Consider the following 8,963-nt stretch of genomic DNA (forward strand, 5'->3'; position numbering starts at 1 on the left):
GGAGATGGTCTGCTGGGGGAGGCAGACATGCCCTCGTTGGGGGGAGAGAAGGTGGAGGCTTATATCTCAACCGATAACCCAGCTCTTGGCAATCTCTGCCATGGAGAAGACGTGTTTATTAAACAAGGTTTATTGGCGGACTCTCTGAGTGATGGATCGAACTCAGAGCTCTTTCAGGGTGGGAAACCTTAATGGGTCATTTATCTTTTCATTGATTTTAGGTGACCTCTCAGGGTTTACAATGCTCTAGCTTGATTTTGCCGAATATGCCAAGTCCGAGATTCACCTGGGCAGCTTGTTATACACGAGTTTCTTGGGTCTCTCTCCTAGAGATTCACGTTCACTGAGTCTGGGGTGGTGTCTGAAATTCGTTTCATGTGTTCTAGGAAACCCCCGTGATCCAGCAAGTTCGAAGCCTCCTACTAGTGGCAAGGTATTTGTTAAAATTAGGTGCTTGTTAACTAAAATTAAAAAAAAAAAAATAGGTGCTTGTTAAAAGCTTATCGTTCTGGAGCCTAGCCAAACCTGTTGTGGACTCTTTGGGCAGGATCTAGGATGTGTTTTTACAAGCCACCCCTCCCCTTACCTCTCACTCTTGCATGTGTTGGGGGTGCCTCACTTTTGCCCAGGGGGTCCCCATCACTCAAGCCCAGCTGCTCCTTGGAATCACCTGGGAGCTTTAAAATGGTCTGGGGGCGGGACCCAATTCGTTGTTTTTTCTTAAAGGCATCCCAGATCGTTCTGGTATAGACTTTGGACTGAGAACTGCAGTGGAGATGTGTGCTAACGGCCCTTCTGGCACTTCACAGGTATGTCCCTTCTGGTCATATCGGTGTTTCTCACATCTGGTTGTGCACTGGAACTGCCCAGCAGGTTGACCAGGGCAGGAGGGGCTGGGGTGGGGGGTAAGTTGGCTTTTAAACTTCCAGTGACAAAACGCCACCAAGATGGATTCAATCAGAACCCCCAAGGAGTGTGGGGGTGGAGAGGCTGGGGGCAGTTTCTTGGGAAGAGCTTCTTAGGTGACCAGGTGACCAGGGGTGAGGCCCTGGATGGTGGCCTTGTGTACACTGGTGTGTGAGCTGCTTGGGAGCAGTCACAATCCTCCAGCGACACGCGGGAAGACAGCCTTTCTCCCAGCCTCCTCGAACGAGGATTTAGCGCACCTGCCAGATTGACTAAACCTGTACCTTTCCTGTTTGCAGACGGCTGCAGGAACCCTCCTTGTCAGAGGCTCCCTCCAGGCTATCATTTCATTATTTATTCAGCATTTTCATAACTGATCCCTGAGCCCGACTGTGAAAGTACCAAGGAGAAAACTTTGCGTAACGATCGTGAATCTCCTTGGATTTGTTTCCATCACTTCTGGGGGAACAACAATTACATCGTGTCTTGCTGCTCTCCCTCTGAGTGCCTCAGCCTTCCAGTTGGTTTAGGGGGACCATGATTCTCTGGGACTGTCGCTTCCTGGTTGCTAATCAGCCTGGGATGTTTCCACCTCGGGCAGCACGTCCCAGTTAAGAATTCACTCATCTACGTGTTTGTTCGTTCGCCACATCTCTGTCGAGCACCTTCTATGGGCTGGGTCCTGTGCGGTGATGTTTGCCCTGGGTTTTGAAGAGTAAATAGGAACCATGCTGAAAAGGGAACGTCACCCTCAGGGCAGTCCTCAATCTTGCCAGCTGCTAGAATCACTGGGGAAGCCCAGGCTGTATTCTGGACCATCAAATAAGAACCTCTGGGGTAAGACCCAGGCATCTGCATTTTTAAAAAAAGATTTTTATTTATTGAGGTGTCTGGGTGGCTCCATTGGTTCAGCCTCTGCCTTTGGCTCAGGTCATGATCTCTGGGTCCAGGGATCAAGCCCTATATCAGGCTCCCTGCTCAGTGGGGAGGCTGCTTCTCCTTCTCCCTCGAGTATTCCCCCTGCTTGTTCTTTCCCTCTCTCTGTCAAATAATAAATTTGTTTGTCAAATAATAAATCTGTTTTTAGGGACTGGATGCCTCTGCCTGGCTGAGTATAGTGCTGACTACCCCTCCTCTCTCTCTCAACAGGTTCTGAGTAGGGCCTGAGCCCCTGTCCCATAAGGCTTAGGGGTGGGAATGAGGGTGTAGAAGTGTCCTGCTCTTTTCTGTTTTCACTGAACAGCTTGTTCTAAGGGGGGAGGAAGGGGAAGAGAACTAGATTGGGTGAGGGGGGGTGGGGATGTCAGGGAGGCAAGTGTGTTGTGTTACTGTGTCAATAAACTGATTTAAAGTTGAAAAAAAACGACTATTCATTTGGAGGGGGGGCCACCTTAAAATAAAATTTTAAAAAAGTTAACTGATTTAAAGTTGGAAAAAAAAGACTATTCATTTGGAGGGGGAGGCCACCTTAAAATAAAATTTAAAAAAAGTTAACATAGGCTGAAGGCAACCTTCCAGAAGCTATCAGTCCCTAAACCACCCTTCCCAAGTGCTCCAGAGAAATGAAAGAATGGGGGCTTCCGAGGAAGGCAGATGACAAGCTGACTGCTCCAAGGTAGCTATGCGACTGTTGTCCATGTATTCAGGGACTTGATTTTTGGACAAGCATTTATTGAGTGCCCTACTATGTGCTGGGTGTTGGGAGCCCAACAGTGGATAAAGTCAAGTCTTCTTTCAGGGAGCTCCCTGGGGAAGATGAACAGATACACTTTTTTTTTTTTTTTTTTTAATTTTGAGAGAAAGCATGGGTGCAATTGAGGGGAGGGGCATAGGGAGAAGAAGAGAGAGCATCTCAAGCAAATTCCACACTGAGCATGGAGCTAGACCTGGGGCTCAATCTCATGACCCTGAGATCGTGACCTGGGCCAAAATCAAGAGTCAGCCTCTCATCCAACTGAGCCTTCCAGGTGCCCCAGCAGTGGTAGGAGTGGCAATGCAGTGGTAGAAGTGGGGAGAGCCCACAGGAGGGGTGCCTAGCGTCGTCTTGTGGGTCTGGGGGAAGTTTCCTGGAGGAAGTAGTCTTAAGGAAAAGTCTGGGCGGGCGAAGGGGAGGAGGGAGGCAAACCCAAGTAGAGGAAACTGCGTGGGCCCAAGGCCAGAGGCAAGAGTGAGCGTGACACATGGAGAGCATTGCATGTCCTCACTCTGGCTGGAGTGTGAAATGTGGGGCGGGAGGGGGATAAGATGAAAGAACCAGCAGGGGCCAAATCACAAGAGGCCTTATTAGATGAGGTATGGAGCCCTGCTTCATCCTGAGGGCCGTGAGGAGCTACCGAAGGGTGTGGTGTGATTAGCTTGCAGGAGTGCTGCAAGAATCTTCCTGAGAATGAGCTCAGGTAGTGCCAAGGAGAATGGAGAGAGGCAGGTGGAGTCAAGAGCTATTGAGCATTTTTGGAATTCCCTCGGGTACGCTGTCCTGGGAAATCTAGCTACCTTGGTCTCCTCAGCTCGAGTCTGCCAGGCCCTGCCTGGGTCCCCCTCTAGCCCTGTGGCCCAAACACAGCTACTCAGGGGACACTGCCCTTTGCTAACGATGTCTGGTGTCTTGAAACTCTCCTGGTGTGGTTGTTTCAGGTGGGAGGGAACTCCAGCCTCCATTTGGCTGTCTTTCCTGGAAGTAAAAGTCAGGTTTCATTTTTTAAATCCAAGAATTATTAAAAAAAAAATATTTAGGTATGAGATTTTGCTTTACTACTTTTAATCGTTATTTTTGTGACTAGCAAAGGTTTTTCTATTTCTGCCTTTTCAGATTTAAAGAGGTATAATTTGAGGCTTCCTATGTGGTCCATTTCTGTGGCTTGAATTTAAAGAAGACGTGCTTTATTTTTTGACATTGGGGTTTGAGGTATATTAGATGTACAGTTGGCTCTTGAACAACGTGGGTGTGAATGGCATCAGTCCACTGATAGGCAGGGTTTTTTCCCCCGATAAATATAGTGCAGCACAGTATATTCTCTTCCATATGATTTTCTTTCTTTCTTTCTTTCTTTTTTTTTTTTTTTTTTTTAGTATAGTTGACCCGGAATGTTACATTAGTTGCAGGTGTACAATATACGGAGTCAAGAATTCTATACATTGTGTCCTGTTCACCACAAGCATAGCCAATCTGTCCCCCTACCACATTGTTATAGTATCATTGACTATGTTCCTTATGCTGTGCCTATTATTCCCATTCCCATGACTTATTCCCTAACTGGAAGCCTGTGTTTCTCACTTCCCTTCCCCCATGTTGCCCATCTCCCCATTCCCCCCCACCCCTCTGGTAACATCCATTTGTTCAATAATGACCTTTCTAAAAAAACACCATCGTGGTGCCATTATCACATCCAGAAGAGGATGAACCTGATTCTTTAATATCTTCAACTCTCCAGTAGATGTTCATATTTCTAACTGTCATAAAATTTTAATGATTGTTTTAAAGCAAATTAAAAAAAAAAAATCGCAGGATCCCTTTTCTTGTTGTCAAAACCATGATCCTCCCCTGGAGACTGGTTCAAGTTGAGCTTAGAGAATGTTTCGGTGTTCCAACTGTGCTTCGGGTCACTCAGAGAGTGTCACTGCAGAGAACCAATTGTGCTGGTTGGTCCCATCTTGTGCCAGTGGGTTCAAATGGGTCTGGTGAACTGCCAGAAAGTTGTCTGGTGGAAAGAGTCCATCCCAGGGAAGCATCAGGAGCCAGGCTTGACAGCGTAATGTGGTCATGATGCTTCTTAGAGTGGGAGCCAGGAGCAATTTTGAGCGCAGTGTGACCACTGTCCCTTGGATTTGTCTCCTGATTCAGTCCTGTCTTGAGTGAAAATTGGTAGGGCGGACTCCCCTCCAAGTTCTTTAAGGCGTTTGGGGGCACGAGCTGACTAGAGTGGGTGCTCCTATAGCAGAGTGCAACGCGGAGGCGGGGAGCAGTGGGGCCGTCTTTGCCAGCGCCTTGGCTAGGACTGGGTAAGCAGGGCAGGGGAAGGGCTGGCTTTCTGTATGTGCAATGTTATCACAGGGGAGCCTTCCAGCTGGGGGAGGGGAGAAGTGCTCTCAAACACCAACTAGACCTTGATCCCACTTGTTAGCTCACCTGGGACAGCCCTCTGGGACTCCAGCTCCTTGATGAGGACGGAGAAGTACAGAAACGAACTTGCTTTATTCTTGCGAATACCCTCTGAGAAAGCTATTATTCCGCCTTCCACATGAGAGAACCGAGGTCCAATAGAAAGAAGAGTAAGTGAAGTTTCTTTCAATGGCGAGCCATGTCTTTCTCACTCCAGTACTGCCTCCCATGCGTGGGGGGAGTGTTTTGGGGAGGGTAGGCTCCTGGGCTGTGTCTGTATTGGGGACCTGCTAGGAATGTTTCTCTTCAGTTTTATGCACTGAACATTTTTGTCCCCCCTGCATCCCCCCACCTCCCCCAATGTCAGTTCACATGTTGAAATCCTAATCCCAATGTGTGGGTGTTAGAAGGTGGGGGCCCTTGGAAGGTGATTAGGTCATGAGGCTGGAGCCCTCATGAATGGGATTAGTGTCCTTATTAAAAAGCCCTCAGAGACCTCCCTCACCCCCCTCACCCCTTTCTCACCCCTTCCGCCATGTGAGGACACAGCAGGAAGCTGCCAGCTCTGAGCCGGGAAGATGTCACCAGACACGGAATCGGCCAGCACATTGCTCTTGGACATCCCAGCTTCCAGGACTGTGAGAAATGAGCTTCTCATGTTTAAGCCACCGAGAGTTTATGGTAGTTTTGTTCTAGTAGCCCGGATGGACTAAGAAAATAATTTTTACCCTTAATTCTACTGATCGAGAAACTGAAGCTCAGTTTTACTCCAAAGCCTATAATCTAGGTCAGAATTTTCCACTGGATGTTTCCCTTGAAAAACTTGGATTTGCTTCATGGTTCAGGAGAAAAATTGTCTTGGGATTTTCATTTCCGGGTTCAGAGAGTTGGTTTGGTTCTTTCTCATTGGGGTTCAGAGTTTAGTTTGAATCCTCTGATGTGTCCTAAGTATGAAGTTAAAAGCCAAGAGGTGGTGTGGCACCCTTGGGCGTCTCTCTGGAGGCCGTGAACGTTTGCTCCGGCCTGTGGCTCTTGGTGGGGGCGGTGTGAAAGCTGAGCAATGACTAAAAGTGGATGTGGGGAAATAACCATGAATTTTGCTCCAACCCGTTTTTATCACGCAGCTTCTCGTTCAGGGTGATGTTCTCCAGACACAGGCAGGCGGGGCCCCAGCTCGTGCTGGTCGGTGGCAGACAGCTGTGTCTTCTCTGCCTTTTCCAGGCAGGGTGAGGGCTGTGCCAGGAGGAGCTTCTCAACCAGTCCCCCTCAGGCACCTCCAGAGGTCTGACTCAGAAAATGGGAGGAGATGCCAGAGGTAGAGCCAGGTACAAGCCCAGGCAAAACATGTGAGGCTGAGTGATTACCACAGTGTGAAACTGGAAATGACCCAAATGCCCAGTAGTCAGAGGGGAGAGGAAGGATGAAAGTATTTCTGCACCTACTTTGCTTCACCGTGTGCAACCATACTGGTCTCTATGGTATGGATGAAAAACCATGGTGGTGGGGAGAGCTGGGGGGGTGCTCCAAAAGAAGATCAAGAACTCTAGTCTAGGGTGCCTGGGTGGCTCTGCCTTTGGCTCAGGTCATGATCCCAGGGTCCTGGGATTGAGCCCCACATCGGGTTCTCAGCTCAGCAGGGAGCCTGCTTCCCCCCACCTCTCTCTGCCTGCCTCTCTGCCTACTTGTGATCTCTCTCTCTGTCAAATAAATAAATAAAATCTTAAAAAAAAACAAACAAACAAACCAAAACTCTAGTCTAGGGCCACTTTGGCTAGAATGCATACCCAAACAAGCTCACCCTGCTGCTTTCATGTCTAGCTTTGTGCTGAGAAATTTACAGAGGATAGTCCATTGAATCTTCTACAACCTCTAGAGAAGTAGATGTTAGCGCCTGCGTTCTAGTAGAAACTGAGGCTCAAAGATCAGAAAACGATTTTCTTAAGGTCACATGGTACGTGAAGTGGGATCTTGTGAACTTAAATTCTGTAAAACTCCAAACCTTGGGCTCTGTGCCAGACTGCATGCGTTCATATCCTGGCTCTTCCGCTTATTAGTTGTGGGTTTCTAGGGGACTTACTAAGTTTCTTTCATCCTTAATAAAATGGGAGTAATAATCCTGCCTCCCTGGGGTGTTGGGAGAACCAAAAGAGTTAAAATCAGTAAACCACTCTGGGCCTGGCACATTCAATAAAAATTGGCTCTTGTTATATTGTCATTATTGTTACTACTACTTCACTCTCTAAGACACTTATGTGGCCGTAGGAATAATCTTTACATTGATGGTAGCAGACCAGTTTTAAAGATTTCCCTGGGGGAGGGAGGCGCCTGGGTGGCTCAGTGGGTTAAGCCGCTGCCTTTGGCTCAGGTCATGATCCCAGGGTTTTGGGATCGAGTCCCACATTGGGGTCTCTGTTCAGCGGGAAGTCTCCTTCTCCCCCCGCCTCTCTGCCTACTTGTGATCTCTGTCTGTCAAATAAATAAATAAAATCTTAAAAAAAAAAAAAAGATTTCCTGGGAGTACCTGGGTGGCTCATCCAACTCTTGATTTTGACTCAGGTCTTGATGTCAGGGTTGTGAGCTTGAGCCCCACCTCAGCTCAGCATGGAGCCTACTTGGGATTCTTTCTTGCTCTCTCCCTATGTCCCTCTCCCACTAAGAATACAAAAAACAATAAAAGTTTTCCTTGTCTGAAAATCCTTGAGCCAATTTGATAAAAACAACCTTTGCATATTCTGAACATGGAGAGATATCTAGAATAGAATCGCCTCACAGGACAGGGGAGATTCTGTTTATCCAGGCCAATGAGGACTTCTGGAATGATACAATGGTGAGATGAAGGGGGGATTGGGTGACATAGGCCTCATGTCACCCAATGAAAGGGAAATGAAAGGGAAGTTCGACTTGAAAGGACATGGTGGGGCTTGAGATGGAGCTCTGCCGTGGTTGAAAATTGTGTCAAATTTTCATTTGTTCATTGGTTTGTGTTCTTTATGGTTGGTTTGATGAGGTTCTATTTAGAGGCAGGAATGGTTGGGGCATTTGAGACTGGTGGCCTTTCTCCATTTCCCTAATGCTTCAAAATAATAACGCATTCCATTTTGTAGTGGGTTCAGATGGCAGGTCACAGACTCAGGTAATGTGGAGGGGAGGGGCCAATCAGTGTGTCCACAGCTTGACCCTGGTAAAAGCCTATAACCCTGACTGCCAAGCCCTGAATCTTCCAGCCCAGTCATGGAGTCCCTGCCTTCTCCAACCCTCCCAAAATGTCTCTAATGATGGGAAGTTAGGGTCCATTTAGAGAGAATCAGTGTGCACCAAGTCTAGCTGTCCATTCCCTGGGGTGTGTGGAGGGTGATATTTTAGCCGGGTGGGCTCTGGCCAATGGGCTGTGAGAGAAAAGGCTGTGTGTAACTTCTGGGCTGACGTATTCACGGGTGGGTGAACCACCCTCCAGCTCCTTTTCCAGAGAAGGCACCTGAGGAGACCATGTGTTACCTATGGTGCTGCTCTTGGAGAGAACATCTTCCTTCTGCCCGGTCCCTGAGGGCCCGGGTTGGGCACAACACTGGCACTTCCCCACCTCTCACAGGACAGGAACAGGAGTGAGAAGAAACTAGTGTTGTGTGAAGCTGCTATGATTTGGGGGGTTCCGCAGCATAGCCCAGCTAGTCTCACCATTCTGGAGTCCCTCCCTTGGAGCACAACCTAAGGTGTGTTCGCTGAGCCCTGCTGAGGCTTGTCTCTCCAAGGGGTGGCCAGAGTCAGGAGACAATGTGCCTTTTACTAGACTCATGCCTCTGGGTTTCTGCTTTGTGCTTCCACCATGTGTCCTACCTGGTGTTTGTCCTTGCCTTTTGCCCATTAGGGAGGCAATGATGTTACCTTCCTTTGTTTTTATTTTTAAAAATGAATTTTAATTTTTCTCGAGGCAAAACAAATACCTGTTTAAAAAATTAGG

General features: G+C 48.0%; 1 long non-coding RNA gene across 1 annotated transcript; it reads left to right on the top strand.

Moving 5' to 3' along the window:
* The first annotated feature begins 386 nt into the window (after positions 1 to 386).
* LOC132003469 (uncharacterized) lies at positions 387 to 1,475 on the top strand. The gene is made up of 3 exons (XR_009400213.1): positions 387 to 433; positions 727 to 809; positions 1,206 to 1,475. It is a non-coding gene; the product is annotated as an uncharacterized LOC132003469 (long non-coding RNA).
* The last annotated feature ends 7,488 nt before the right edge of the window (positions 1,476 to 8,963 follow it).

This window comes from Mustela nigripes, chromosome 16 (genome assembly GCF_022355385.1).
Source record: "Mustela nigripes isolate SB6536 chromosome 16, MUSNIG.SB6536, whole genome shotgun sequence".
In the NCBI taxonomy this organism is placed as follows: Eukaryota; Metazoa; Chordata; class Mammalia; order Carnivora; family Mustelidae; genus Mustela; species Mustela nigripes.